The sequence below is a fragment of the Bos grunniens genome, chromosome 27 (genome assembly GCF_055505025.1).
Source record: "Bos grunniens cultivar Pamir isolate PY7600 chromosome 27, Bosgru_T2T1.0, whole genome shotgun sequence".
Classification (NCBI taxonomy): Eukaryota; Metazoa; Chordata; class Mammalia; order Artiodactyla; family Bovidae; genus Bos; species Bos grunniens.
The window spans coordinates 31,385,195-31,401,078 of NC_141191.1; positions in this window are offsets into that span (position 1 = coordinate 31,385,195).

Genomic DNA, 15,884 nt, shown 5'->3' on the forward strand with positions numbered 1-15,884 from the left:
GCCCTGACACTCTCAATTTTAGCCGAATCCACTTGTCTTTTGCACTTGTACCGTTTGCATTAAGTCTTCTTCCCTTGGTTTTTGCCTGATCCATTGATTTATACTTTTTTACATCTCAGGTACAAGTTTGCCTTTCTAGAGGGGGTTTCTCCCACTTACAGATCTAAAAACAGGACCCATCTGTTATTCTTTCTTAGAGCAAACACTTCTCTTCACCACTCTCTAGCACAGAACACTGTTCATTGCAGGTCCTGCACTTTGAAGAATCTGAAATGATTATGTATTTCCTCACTTGCCTGATTATTTTTTGTCTCCCTCTGTAGGACCACAAACTCTTTAATGGCAGAGGTATTATTTTCTTTTTACTCTGCTGTACCCTCAGCAACTAGACGGACGCCTCGATTACTAGTGATCAACCAGTATTTGTTAAGTGAATGCATTAGGTGTTCTGAGGACTTCCTGAAAACAGATTGTGAGCAATTCACTTCATCACCTTTCAACAGGAACACGTGGGAAAATGTAACCAAGGGTAAATAAACTATGGGAGACCATTTTTTTTTTTAAAGGAAGCACTTTTTATTTAAGGAAGTCACAATCTGGGGACCTCCCTGGCTGTCCAGTGGTGAAGACTCTGCACTTCCATTCCAGGGAGGATGGGTTCAACCCCTGGTTGGAGAAGTAAGATCCCAAGTAAATTAATAATAATAATAATAATAATGTCACAATTTCAATACCCTAATACAAATATTTTCATACTTTTGCATATTTTCTTCTTGAAACAGACAATTCATTCTAAGGCAATGGCACCCCACTCCAGTACTCTTGCCTGGAAATTCCCATGGACGGAGGAGCCTGGTAGGCTCCAGTCCATGGGGTTGCTAAGAGTTGGGCCTGACTGAGTGACTTCACTTTCACTTTTCACTTTCATGCATTGGAGAAGGAAATGGCAACCCACTCCAGTGTTCTTGCCTGGAGAATCCCAGGGACAGAGGAGCCTAGTGGGCTGCCGTCTATGGGGTCGCACAGAGTCGGACACGACTGAAGCGACTTAGCAGCAGCAGCAGCAGCATATTGATACAATATTAAATTATATATTCTCATTTTTGTCATTTTATCGTAAACATTTTCTGTACATCAACTTTTTTTAAACTTTCAATTTTATATTTGAGCATAGGTGATTAACAATACTGTGATAGTTTCAGGTGGACAGCAAAGGGGTTCAGCCATGTATATACACATGTGTGTATCCATTCTTATGGGAAAATCTTTATCTATGCATTTATTTTTAAACTTTTAATTTTGTTTTGGGATATAACTGATTAACAGTGTTGCAACAATCCCAGGAGAACAGCAAAGGGACTCAGCCCTACATACACATGTAACCATTCTCCCAAAAGTGCCCTCCCATCCAGGCTGCCATAGAACATTGAGCAGAGTTCTGCATGCTGTACGGTAGGTCCTTGTTGCCTATCTATTTTAAATATAGCAGTGTATACATGACCATCCCCAGCTCCCTATCTCCTCCCGCCATCCCTGATGGGAAAAACTTTTGATGTGAGGATTCAAATAGCCGTTTTAAACTGTTCAAGGAGCAGCTACAGTGGGGTGCAGCACGACGTGCGTGAGGGGAATCCAGCAGAATAAGGTCAGAAGCAGACGGTTGAGCAGAATTAGTAAATTTCTTCCAAGACGCAGCAGCCGTGTGGCAGGTCACCTCAGTTCCATGGTTCCAATTAGTTTCCATGGACTGACTTTCTGCCACATGTCAAGTACCCCAAGAATCCCAAGTTGTTTTACCATGCCGTCCCCCAAGGAGTTGTCAACAAATAGAGAAGGAGGGATGGGAAGGCATTTTGGAAATCAATTATCTTTAAAAGTTCATTTATTTGTTTCCATTCCAGTCTCTTGGGAGCAATAGCAGAATCCTCTAATGCGTATTTGATTTTTAAAGGTGGAAAGTAAATGGGAATCTGGGCATCTCAGATTGGGTTTGAATCTGATGCCTAAAACAATAGTGGAAAAGTGTATAAAAAGACTCGTGTCTTCAGGGAAAGTGTACTCTCCTTATAAAAGGGGATCCTGAAACCAGTGTAATTTGGTCCATTTACAAGCTGCAGAATTTGGTATTTAAGACTTTGGACTGTGTCCTTTTTGTCAGAGTCCTCAGTGTTTGGATGTGTATCAAATCAGATAAATGTGGGCCATGGAGCTGGTGTTCAGGTGTAATTCTTAAATACATTCTCTGGATCCAAAATCTGTTTAACCTTGGCAGAAGGCAAAGCCACTCCAAACTCAGAGGCAAGTGTGGGCACTGAAGCTTTGTGAGCTGAGCTATACCTCCCAGTCCATGCTGGAAGAATCAGGGAGATACAGGAAGGGAAAAACACATTCGTGGTTCCTGGGCACAATTCAGATTTTCTAAAAAGCTAAGATCTTTAAGATTTGAGCATCAACAGGCCAAAAGAGGAGATGACTTTAGCAAGAAAACTTGTATCGAGGAGCAGAAGCCAATAAAAGGGGATTTTATACTATATTCATAGAGAAAACACCATCTCAGGTTTATTTCCCCTCTTGCGATTTTTGCTTTCTTCTTTCTTCTTTTTTTTTTTTTTTGCTCATTTTATTTCTTTTCTTTAAAAAAATTCCCATTGTAAAGCAACTATATTGAATAAAAATTTAATGAATAAAATAAAAACTCTGTTTGATGTTCAGTCTCTCCTGGAGGAGGGACCCTGGTTTTTCAAATTTTAGATTTGTCTAAAATTTGTCACATGCCACTCTTCAACACTTTCTCCCAGCGTAGCGCCTAGTGCAGAGTGAGCCGTATAACAGAGCTGGTTCTCCACTTTTCCATCTGACATGGCACAAAATACACCCCTGTTTCTTTGCATTTTACATTCTGCTTTCCTTCCAACCCCAAAGATGTTTTTATGGCATGGCACACTAAGGGGTTAATGACTGCCAGAAACATAACTATTCTTAAAGAGCAAAGTGATGGAATGATGTTGTACTGACTTGTAAAACTATTTGGCCATGGACTTCATGATGGTGGAGTCAGGGATTATAGGAAAACAATGTAGCATTTCATCCCAGCTCGGTCCAGCACATTTTACAGAGATACCCCACTGCCTTCTTCCCAGTGTTTTCTGCAAGGACGTATGGAACTTGTTTTGAGAGATGCTGGAAGGGCTGGCAAGCAAGCAGGGAGGCTCTGACCTGACTGAAAAATTCTGTCTCCCTGACTCCGGGAGCTGATAAAATTGCCCCATCCTGCTGGAGACAGTAGGTTAGTTTCAGACTGCTGCGTACCATGTCAGGGGTTAGAACACACAGAGGAAAAATAAATCTAATCTTCAGACACAGTTGTTCTTTCCTCAATCTACCACATCTACCAGGGAAATCAGATCTGGCAGCTCAAGTGCCCGAGACCAGTACACCGTGTACTTCCTGCCTTTCCACAAATTAGACTCTTGGAGACACGGCGAGAGGAAGAAAAGAAGGAAGAGAGGAAAAAGCAGCAGAAGAGAAAGGCAAGGGGGAGAAGTCTGGGGCAAGGGGCCGGACAGAATCGAAGTTTCCCCCTCCCCATGTCCACCCCCGTTCTTTGAATATCTGTACAAATAGTTAAATAGTTCAGACACATTAACAATATTGTCTCAATAGCTGAACTTGGTTTGGAGTCTCCTTTAGAGGAAAGCAGAGTCGTTTTAGTCTGCCTCTTTGCTTCTGAGACGAGGAAATGAACACAGGAAGAGATGCGGCTGTGCATATATTATCAGAGCCCCTTCTCCTGGCAGGGGTTAGAAGAGATTAGAGTTTGTTAACACATGCGGCTTTTTGAAATATAAGGTGTATCTTTCAAGGGATACTTTTAATTTGCACTTTGCTGCTGGTGTGTAGTTAGGAGAGGGGAACAGTCATATGGTGCATTAATTCCTGCCACACAGGACTGGGCCCCCTACCCCCAGGCATGGCTGGGACTGGGGACCGGCAGAAACGAGAGAAGCTGAGGCTTCTTGCTTGACCATGTGTCTGGCTGGAACACTGCTCACCACCCACCACCCAAGACTTGGGTACCATCCTTGTCAAGGAGTGACTTCCCTTCCAACCTGGCTTGGCCATTTGAAGAGGTGCTCCTGTCATCTTGAATGTGGAAAATGATTGTATTTGTCAGGCTTTTCCAGAGAAAAAGAATCAATAGTATACATATATATGCCTACACACACTACTTTGTATGTAATATATAATATATGTGTAAATACTTATATGATATACATATAAAAATGAGATAATATAATATAAAATTATATATACATATATAAAAGAAGATTTATTACAAGCAATTGGCTCACACGTCATGCAGACTGAGAAGTCCCATAGTCTGCTGTCTGTAAACTGGAGACCCAAGAAAGCTGGAGGCATAATTCTGGTCTGAAGTCAAAATTAATGAAAAAAAAAATCCCTACAGTGAATCAACTATCAAAATTTTTAATAAAAACAAGCTCAGTGTTACTGATTTTTCTTTTGCTTCTGGCTTCAATGCGGCTCAGCTGGGCACTGACCCAGCCAATGCCATTCTGCGAACAGAGACCTTTCTCCCTGATGTTGCTTCCTTGCCAAGGGAAGAAGAAGAGACCATAACGTAGCAGCTGGGCCCAGGCCAGAGTGATAGCTTCTGCCTCCAAGCCTGTTGCTGAGACTTCGGTTTAATACGCTGAGTATTATCTCTTCTACTGCTCACCTCCTGGGGTCCTAGTAGAAGTAGTAGTTTAGTCCCTGAGTCATGTCCGACTCTCGTGATCCCATGGACTGTAGCCTACCAGGCTCCTCTGTCCATGGGATTCTCCAGGCAAGAATACTGGGGTGGGTTGCCATTTCCTTCTCCAGGTCCTAGCTCAGTGTAAAAGGAACTAGCCAATCGGGAATGTTCTCATCGTACCTGGGCAAATGTGCCAAGGTCATCATTTTTTAAAATATAATTTTATTTATTTTTATGTATGGCTGCTCTGGGGTCTTCATTGCTTTGTGCAGGTTTTTGTGGGCTAGAGTCCATGGGGTCACAAAGGGTCAGACATGACCGAGTGACTGGCATTTTCACTTTTTCACTTTTCAGTTGCAGTGAGTGGGGCTATCCTTCGGTGATGTGCCCCGGCTTCTCATTGCAGTGGCTTCTCTAGTTGCAGAGCACAGGCTCTAGGGCACGGACTGAGCAGTTGGGTGCATGGGCTTAGTCACTCTGCGGCACGTGGGATCTTCCTGAATCAGGGATCAAACCAGTGTCTCCTGAGTCGGCAGGTGGATTCTTTACCACTAAGCCACCAGGGGAGCCCTAAGGTCATCATTTGAGAAGTCTTCTCAGCTGTTTTGGAGTCAGGACTGCTTCCTTTGTAGGACTTTGAGGGGTGGCCATGAATAAGAATCCATGCAGGTCTGTTCTCTGGGACAAGGGTTGGGGGTCTGAGGACAGCATTTTATGGAGCCTGGTGGATACTTTGTCCTCTTAGCATCCTACGTGGGGCTCTGGGCCTTAACACCTAATTGCACTTCTGTCAGTCAGACTTCCTTCTGGTACATGATTTTAAACCCTCTTGAGTCAAAGTGTAAATGATTAAAAATCTGCAAGTACTGTGGGTGACAGTACTAGTTTGAGTCTTTGATCTTTGCGAAAAGAAATAGTGCAACAATAGGTACCAGGCAAGATGGAAGGGAGGCAAAAATAGCAGTGTTTTCTGCTGGTGTGAAAGCCAGCCATAATATTCTGATTCAATTCAGTTCAGTCACTCAGTTGTGTCCAACTCTTTGCGACCCCATGGATACAGCACGCCAGGCTTCCCTGTCCTTCACCAACTCCCAGAGCTTGGTCAAACTCGTGTCCATCGAGTCGGTGGTGCCATCCAACCATCTCATCCTCTGTCATCCCCTGTTCCTCCCGCCTTCAATCTTTCCCAGCATCAGTATCTTTCCCAATGAGTCAGTTCTTTGCATCAGGTGGCCAAAGTATTAGAGTTTCAGCTTCAGCATCAGTCTTTCCAATGAGTATTTGCTGGGAGCCAGCGTGAGGAACTCCGCCCGTGGCAAAGGTCATGAGGAAGGAGGCTTGGCATACGCAAAGGTGGGATCGAGACTCAGGAGTCCCCCTGGAAATTCTCGAGCATCTACCCCCAAAACCAGAGTCTGCCTACTTTACTGCTTTGTGCTCTCACCTACACCTCTGACTTTATGGGGGGCTGTCCCCCACCACCATCTCTCTCTCTGAAAAAGAGTTAACTTACAGCTCCAGTTAATAAAAATTCCTGGGCGTGACAAGAGTGTTTCAACTCACAAACTCCTTTGGAAGTTCTCTAGCCTGCCTGAACAGGTTCTTCCGGCCACATGTGATTGTTCAGAGCCTCCCAACCGTGAGAGGCATGAGATGTTCTAAACTGTCTAAATACAGATTCCTTTGAGCAGTTAAAAGATTGATTAGAAATTGTATTGGTGAATGGTTTTTCACTTGTTGGGCCAATGTTTCCTGCTAAGTTTCCATATCCCTTACCTACTGTGTCCCTGGGAGTGTATTGATTAATATAGTTGGTGTATAGGAATGTAAGTAGTAGCTTTAATGTTTGTAACCTTGGACCCTTGAGTTAATTCTTTTCTTGTTATAGCCCACCACACCTTTGCCCTATAGGAATGCAACTTTATCTAATGCTTTTGGAGGGTGGCACCTGACTTTAGCATAATCACCTTTAGAGAAAAATAAGTTTTCTGAAGAAAGGATCATAAAATGTTAACAGGCCTCCTGGCCAGAAGATGATGTAAATCACCTAAACTTTTGCATATGATAAGTTTGCAGGAAGAAAGCCTGGCTTACTGCTGACTCTACCCTTCCCCCATTATCCTCTATGCACAACTTAAGGTATAAAAAACTACTTTGGAAAATAAAGTGCAGGCCTTGTTCACTGAAGCTTGGTCTCCCCATGTCGTTCTTTTGCTCACCTTCTGGCTGAATTCCCATCTGGAGAGTGGAGGCTCGTCAAGCCTACTAATTTTGCCTGGGCTTCTGAGATCTGACTGGGGAGGCCTTAGTGTCTTCTCTCCTTCGGGAGAATGGGAGGATGCCTGCGGCCTACGTAGGTGATGCATATTCCTTGTTTTGGAATTTTATTGGCTTTCCACGTAAACCAAGTTATTCAGCCTCTTTTCTTCACTGAATTTCTTCGCTGAGCTATCCTTATTTAACCACTCTTTATATCTTTAATTCTATCGTATCCTGATCACCGAAGCCGTCTCCCCTTCGAATTCCCTGGATCCACTGGGGCTGGACCCTGGCAAGTATTCAGGACTGCTTTCCTTTAGGATGGACTGGTTGGATCTCCTTGCAGTCCAAGGGACTCTCAAGAGTCTTCTCCAACACCACATTTCAAAAGCATCAATTCTTCAGCACTCAGCTTTCCTTATAGTCCAACTCTCCCATCCATACATGACTCCTGGAAAAACCATAGCTTTGACTAGATGGACCTTTGTTGGCAAAGTAATGTCTCTGCTTTTTAATATGCTGTCTAGGTTGGTCATGACTTTTCTTACAAGGAGCAAGTGTCTTTTAATTTCATGGCTGCAGTCACCATCTGCTGCGATTTTTCAGCTGAAGAAAATAAAGTTTCTCACTATTTCCATTATTTTCCCATCTGCTTGCTATGAAGTGATGGGACTGGATGCCATGATATTTACTTTTCTGAATGTTGAGCTTTAAGCCAACATTTTTACTCTCCTCTTTCACTTTCATCAAGAGGCTCTTTAGTTCTTCTTCTCTTTCTGCCATGAGGGTGGTGTCATATGCATATCTGAGATTATTGATATTTCTCCTGGCAATCTTGATTCCAGTTTGTGCTTCTTCCAGCCTGGCATTTTGCATGATGTACTCTGCATATAAGTTAAATAAGCAGGGTGACAATAAACACTTTGAGGTACTCCTTTCCTGATTTGGAACCAGTCTGTTGTTCTACGTCCAGTTCTAACTGTTGCTTCTTGACCTGCATAAAGATTTCTCAGGAGGCAGATCAGGTGATCTGGTATTCCTGTCTCTTCAAGAATTTTCCACAGTTTGTTGTGATCCACAGAGTCAAAGGCTTTGGAGTAGCCAATAAAGCAGAAGTAGATGTTTTTCGGAATTCTCTTGGTTTTTATGATGATCCAACAGATGTTGGCAATTTGATCTCTGGTTCCTCTGCCTTTTCTAAAACCAGCTTGAAGATCTGGAAGTTCACGGTTCACATATTGCTGAAGCCTGGCTTGGAGAATTTTGAGCATTACTTTACGAGTGTGTGAGATGAGTGCAATTGTGCAGTAGTTTGAGCATTCTTTGGCATTGCCTTTCTTTGGGATTGGAATGAAAACTGACTTTTTCCAGTCCTGTGGTCACTGCTGAGTTTTCCAAATTTGCTGGCATACTCAGTGCAGCACTTTCACAGCATTATCTTTCAGGATTTGAAATAGCTCAACTGGAATTCTATCACCTCCACTAGCTTTGTTCATAGTGATGCTTCCTAAGGCCCACTTTACTTCACATTCCAGGATGTCTGGCTCTAGGTCAGTGATCACACCATCGTGATTATCTGGGTCGTGAAGATCTTTTTTGTACAGTTCTTCTGTGTATTCTTGCCATCTCTTCTTAATATCTTCTGCTTCTGTTAGGTCCACACCACTTCTGTCCTTTGTTGTGCCCATCTTTGCATGAAGTGTTCCCTTGGTATCTCTAATTTTCTTGAAGAGATCTCTAGTCTTTCCCATTCTATTGTTTTCCTCTATTTCTTTGCATTGATCACTGAGGAAGCTTTCTTATCTCTCCTTGCTCTTCTTTGGAACAATGCATTCAAACGGGTATTTCTCTCCTTTTCTCCTTTGCCTTTAGCGTTTCTTCTTTTCTCAGCTATTTGTAAGGCCTCAGTCAGACAACCATTTTGCCTTTTTGCATTTCTTTTTCTTGGGGATGGTCTTGATCACTACCTCCTGTACAATGTCATGAACCTCCATCCACAATTCTTCAGGCACTCTCTCTCTCAGATCTAATCCCTTGAATCTATTCGTCAATTCCAATGTATAATTGTTTTTGCCTACTGTATAGAGATTCTCCATTTTAGGCTGCAAAGAATATAACCAATATGATTTTGGTATTGACCATCTGGTGAAGTCCATGTGTAGAGTCATCTCTTGTGTTGTTGGAAGAGGGTGTTCGCTATGACCACTGTGCTCGCTTGGCAAAACTCTGTTCGGGAATCCCAAAGGCAAAACTTTGTCCTGCTTCATTTTGTACTCCCAGGCCAAATTTGCCTATTAGTCCAGGTATCTTTTGATTTCCTACTTTTGCATTCCAGTCCCCTATAATGAAAAGGACATCTTTTTTGGGTGTTAGTTCTAAAAGGTCTTATAGAGACCTATAGAACTGTTTAACTTCAGCTTCTTCAGCATTACTGGTTGGGGCATAGACTTGGATTACTGTGATATTGAATGGCTTGCCTTGGAAATGAACAGAGATCATTTTGTCGTTTTTGAGATTGCATATATTCTGATTAGTTGACATTTTTTAAAAAAGATGCAGGCTCTCATGCCATTTGGGACTTGGTCGGCTCTCCTCAATGTTTTCCATAAGAATATTTTTGACAGGGATTCAGTTCAGTTCAGTTCAGTTGCTCAGTCGTGTCCAACTCTTTGTGACCTCAAGGACTGCAGCAGGCCAGACCTCCCTGTCCATCACCAACTCCCAGAGTTTACTCAGACTCATGTCGATAGAGTCAGTGATGCCATCCAACCATCTCATCCTCTGTCATCCCCTTCTCCTCTGGCCTTCAGACTTTCTCAGCATCAGTGTCTTTTCCAATGAGTCAGTTCCTTGCATCAGGTGGCCAGACTCCAATATTTTGGCCACCTGATGTGAAGAACTGACTCATTGGAAAAGACTCTGATGCTGGGAAATATTGAGGGCAGGAGGAGAAGGGGTTGACAGAGGATGAGATGGTTGGATGGCGTTGTTGACACAATGGACATGAGTTTGAGTGAACTCTGGAAGTTGGTGATGGACAGGGAGGCCTGGCATGCTGCTGTCCATGGGGTCATAAAGAGCTGGACATGACTGAACAATTGAACTGAACTGCACGGATTGTTGTTGATAACAATAAAGCAAGTGTGTTTTTTATTTATTTATTTTTCTATTGGAATATAATTGCTTTACAGTGTTGTGATACTTTCTGTTGTACAACAACATGAATCAACTATATATATACATTTATCCCCTTTCCCTCTTGGATCTCCTTCCCACCCCCATCCCACCCCTCTAGGTCATCACAGAACCCCAAGCTGAGCTCCCTGTGTTCTACAGCAACTTCCCACTAGCTATCTATTTTGTACATGGTGGTGTATATGTATCAATCTCCCAATCATTCCACCCTCCCATTCCAATAGCCAGGACATGGAAACAATCTAAATGTCCAACAACAGGTGAATGGATAATGAAGATGTGGTGTATATACACGACAGACTATTACTCAGCCACTAAAAGGAACAAAATGGGGTCATTTATAGAGACATGGATGGACTTATAATCTGTAACACAGAGTGAAGTAAGTCAAAAAGAGAAAAACAAATATTGTGCATTAACCCATAAATGTGCAATCTAGAAAGGCAAATGTTTTGCAAATGATGAATTATCTCGCAGTTTCATCCAGCCTTTGAAATAACTCTGTGAGGGAAGGCGCCAAGATGGCGGAGGAGTAGGACGGGGAAAACACTTTCTCCCCCACAAATTCATCAAAAGAGCATTTAAACATCGAGTAAATTCCACAAAACAACTTCTGAATGCCGGCAGAGGACATCAGGCACCCAGAAAAGCAACCCAACTCCTCAAAAGGAGGTAGGAAAAAATATTAAAGACAATAAAAGAGACAAAAGAGGGAGGGACGGAGTTCCGTCCCGGGAAGGGAGTCTTAAAAAGAGAGAAGTTTCCAAGCACCAGGAAACCTTCTCACTGCCGAATCCGTGCCGAGCTTTGGAAGCACAGAGGACAACATAACAGGGAGAAAAAATAAATAAACAATTAAAACTCGCAGATTGCGAGCCCTACGGTAACTCCTCCAGCGGAGAAGCAGCGCAGACGCCTGCATCCGCCATTAGCAAGCGGGGGCTGGGCAGGGAGGCGCGGCGCGGGCTGCATCGCTCAGAGTAAGAATCTGGCCTGAATACCCTGAGCGCTATCTGAGCGAAATAATTTGGGCTAGCAAACCAGACTGCGGGATATCTACCTCGCGAAAAGCCAGCCCTAACCTAAGACACCGCCAGCCCGTGCACGGAACAAAGGACTAAACAGAGGTAGCCGGCTGCAAACCTTCCCCCTCCGGTGACAGGCAGCCAGAGCCGGAAGGGGGCAATCTCAGCCCCAGAGAGACATTATCTATAAAACTGGCTTCTTTGCTAACTAAAACTTATTGGGGGTCTGGACAGTCAACATCTGCCTGAGAAGGTGCGCCGGTTTTACACCCAGATAACCAAGTGGCGGGGAGGCGATAAGTCGCAGCATTGGCGCTCGCCAAACACCTCATCACCTGAGCTGCTCGGACCTGGGAAGAGCACAAAACACAGCCCCAACTGAGTCTGCGCCTCTGAGGACTACCTGAGTGCCTGAACCTGAGTGGCTTGGACCTGGGAGGTGCATGCAACCCAGGGCCAGCCTCGGATTGTTCCCGGCGGAACAACCTAGAGCCTGAGCAGTGTGGGCAGGGAGGCTACACGCGCCGTGAGCGGGGGCAGACCCAGTGTGGCTGAGGCACTGCAAGCGCACGCCAGTGTCATTTGTTTGCAGCATCCCTCCCTCCCTCCCCATAGCGCGACTGAACAAAGAGAAGAAATACAGCTCCACCCACCAGAACACCGACACAAGCTTCCCTAACCAGGAAACCTTGACAAGCCACCTCTACATACCCACACACAGCGAGGAAACGCCACAGTAAAGAGAACTCCACAAACTGCCAGAATACAGAAAGGACTCCCAAACTCAGCAATTTAAACAAGATGAAGAGACAGAGGAATAGCCAGCAGATAAAGGAACAGGATAAATGCCCACCAAACCAAACAAAAGAGGAAGAGATAGGGAATCTACCTGATAAAGAATTCCAAATAATGATAGTGAAATTGATCCAAAATCTTGAAATTAAAATGGAATCACAGATAAATAGCCTGGAGACAAGGATTGAGAAGATGCAAGAAAGGTTTAACAAGGACCTAGAAGAAATAAAAAAGAGTCAATATATGATGAATAATGCAATAAATGAAATTAAAAACACTCTGGAGCCAACAAATAGTAGAATAACAGAGGCAGAAGATAGGATTAGTGAATTAGAAGATAGAATGGTAGAAATAAATGAATCAGAGAGGATAAAAGAAAAACGAATTAAAAGAAATGAGGACAATCTCAGAGACCTCCAGGACAATATTAAACGCTACAACATTCGAATCATAGGGGTTCCAGAAGAAGAAGACGAAAAGAAAGACCATGAGAAAATACTTGAGGAGATAATAGTTGAAAACTTCCCTAAAATGGGGAAGGAAATAATCACCCAAGTCCAAGAAACCCAGAGAGTCCCAAACAGGATAAACCCAAGGAGAAACACCCCAAGACACATATTAATCAAATTAACAAAGATCAAACACAAAGAACAAATATTAAAAGCAGCAAGGGAAAAACAACAAATAACACACAAGGGAATTCCCATAAGGATAACAGCTGATCTTTCAATAGAAACTCTTCAAGCCAGGAGGGAATGGCAAGACATACTTAAAATGATGAAAGAAAATAACCTACAGCCCAGATTATTGTACCCAGCAAGGATCTCATTCAAGTATGAAGGAGAAATCAAAAGCTTTTCAGACAAGCAAAAGCTGAGAGAATTCTGCACCACCAAACCAGCTCTCCAACAAATACTAAAGGATATTCTCTAGACAGGAAACACAAAAATGGTGTATAAACTCGAACCCAAAACAATAAAGTAAATGGCAACGGGATCATACTTATTAGTAATTACCTTAAACGTAAATGGTTGAATGCCCCAACCAAAAGACAAAGACTGGCTGAATGGATACAAAAACAAGACCCCTACATATGTTGTCTACAAGAGACCCACCTCAAAACAGGGGACACATACAGACTGAAAGTGAAGGGCTGGAAAAAGATTTTCCATGCAAATAGGGACCAAAAGAAAGCAGGAGTCACAATACTTGTATCAGATAAATTAGACTTTAAAACAAAGGCTGTGAAAAGAGATAAAGAAGGTCACTACATAATGATCAAAGGATCAATCCAAGAAGAAGATATAACAATTATAAATATATATCCACCCAACATGGGAGCACCGCAGTATGTAAGACAAATCCTAACAAGTATGAAAGGAGAAATTAACAATAACACAATAATAGTGGGAGACTTTAGTACCCCACTCACACTTATGGATAGATCAACTAAATAGAAAATTAACAAGGAAAAAAAAAAAAAAACATGTATCTATAAAGCTCACTAAAGCAAAGCACAGTAAAATGAGGTATGGCAATAAAAGGCATTAAATTTATCAAATAAAAAAAATAAATAAAGTGCTGAAAAATTAAAGCTGTCAATTCTGTAATAGATATTCATTGAAAGTATCTTTTGAAATGGGGGTGAAAACACCTTCAGAGAAATGAAAGCTAAGGAAGCATGCACGAGCTATAAAAAATGATAAAGTCCTTTATGAATGATGATAATATCAAAACAAAACTGGGAAATACAGGAAGGAGTAAAGAGCACTACGAACAGTCAATACATGGATAAACATTAGAAACTATTCTCTTTTCTTAATTTCTTCATGGTAAACTATCAACATTATATTGTGAAATTTTTCAGAAAAAAAAAAAAGAATATGGTATGACATAGTTCTGTCTTAGATATTATGCAAGTGGGATGAATACTGAAAATAACTAAAGTACCTCATGGTAAAAAAAAAAAAAAAACATAAAAAAAAAAAAAAAAAGAAATAACTCTGTGAGATAAGAAACGTCATTCCTGTTCTACTGATGAGAAACCTGAGTTTCAGAAAGAATAAGTTATTTGCTCAGTCATACAGTGAATCTCCAAGTGGTAGAATTGAGACTCAAACCGAAGTCAGCCAGCTACACATTCCTGACTCTTTAAGACTGAGACTTCTTCAAAACCACATTCTGATAGCACTTATGCCCATAATGACCCAGCTCAAGCTAGAAAGCTCTTAGATACAACTCTTTAAAGTGTGGCCCATTGAGACAGGAATGGTCTAAGAATACCATGTGGCAAGTAGGGTTTCCTCATGGAGACTTCAGCTTTATTGAGCATGTTGGAATATTTGCATAGATTTCTTTCCTCTGGCAGTCCTGGAGAGTGGTATTTCAGTAGGGAAGATGGCATATCAGACTCTGGAGAATGAGTCTATTGAGACTCTGCTCTTGAGGGATATGTGTGTGTATGTTAGTCAATCAGTCATGTCTGACTCTTGTGACCCCACAGACTGTAGCCCGCCAGGCTCCTCTGTCTATGGGATTTCCCAGGTTAGAATACTAGAGTGGGTTGGCCTTTCTTTCTCCAGAGGATCTTCCCGACCCAGGGATTGAACCTGGATCTCCTGCACTGTAGGTGGATTCTTTACCATCTGAGCCACCAGGGAAGCTGCTCTTAAGGTACTTTTCTGTATTCAGCTTCCAAGTCTGCTGAGGCTGACCCTTAGGAGCCTTGGAAATTCCCACAAAGCTGGAATCACACTATCTTCTTACCTGGGCAGCAGCAGATGCCTCATGCGTACTCAGCAAAAGGCAGAGCTAAGGGGAAATGCCTTGGAGACTTTGGTTAATAGATCAATTAGCTCATATTTGGGGAGACATGACTTGCCTGCAGTATTTATCTATCTGTGAGTGTTAACAAGCTAGATCGTTATGGGAATACACAAGTGTAATAAGCGACTCCAACTCAGAGGTGACCCGATATTTTCTTTCACAGAGACATTATTTGCTAGGTTTGGTTTTCTTGTGATCTCACAGAAACACATTTCTTCTGCAATCCCTTCTTTGAAGAAATAATATGTCAAACCCAGAATCTGGCACCAAAGCAAAGATTCCTTTTACTTTCTGCATTCTGATACTTGCCAGAGTAGTAAAACTGGGACCGGATTTCAAGTTTCTACAAAGGGAGAACAGGGAGAAAACGTAGAAGAAAACAGAAGGTATCCTTGCTTAAAAATAAACTAGCTGCTGGTGGACTTCTCTGGTGGTCCAGTGGTTGAGAATCAGCCTGCCAATGCACGGGACACGCATTCGACCCCTAGTGCGGGAAGATCCCCCAAGCCTCGGGGCAACTAAGCCCGTGTGCCACAACTACTGAGCTGGATCTCTAGAGCCCGGGTCAGTCACAAGAAAAGCCCCCTCAATGAGAAGCCCGCACATCACAGCTAGAGGGTAGCCTGTGTGCAGCAACAAAGACTCAGCACAACCAAAAATAAATAAAATTTTAAAAGAAAAAGTTTTTAAAAAGTTTGCTGGTGGTGCAGGGGTGGGGGACATGGGGGGTGGAGGGTGGAAACAATGACCTCATTCTTCATTCATTGATGATGTCTTTTTACAAATAAAGGAAAAGCTTGTAGCCTCCTTAGCACCGTTTGTAGGTACACCGTCCTCTGAAGGATAATTGTGCTGAGAGGAGGGAAAATGAAGATTGGAGTAAAAGGACAAAAAGTGAGATTGGAATTTTGAATCCTTCTACTTTACAGTAGGTGGAGACACGGTACCTTTAACATAGTTGACACATAATTTCTTCATATTTTTATTATCTTATGCCTTTCTCCCTCACAGCATATTTCTGTCTG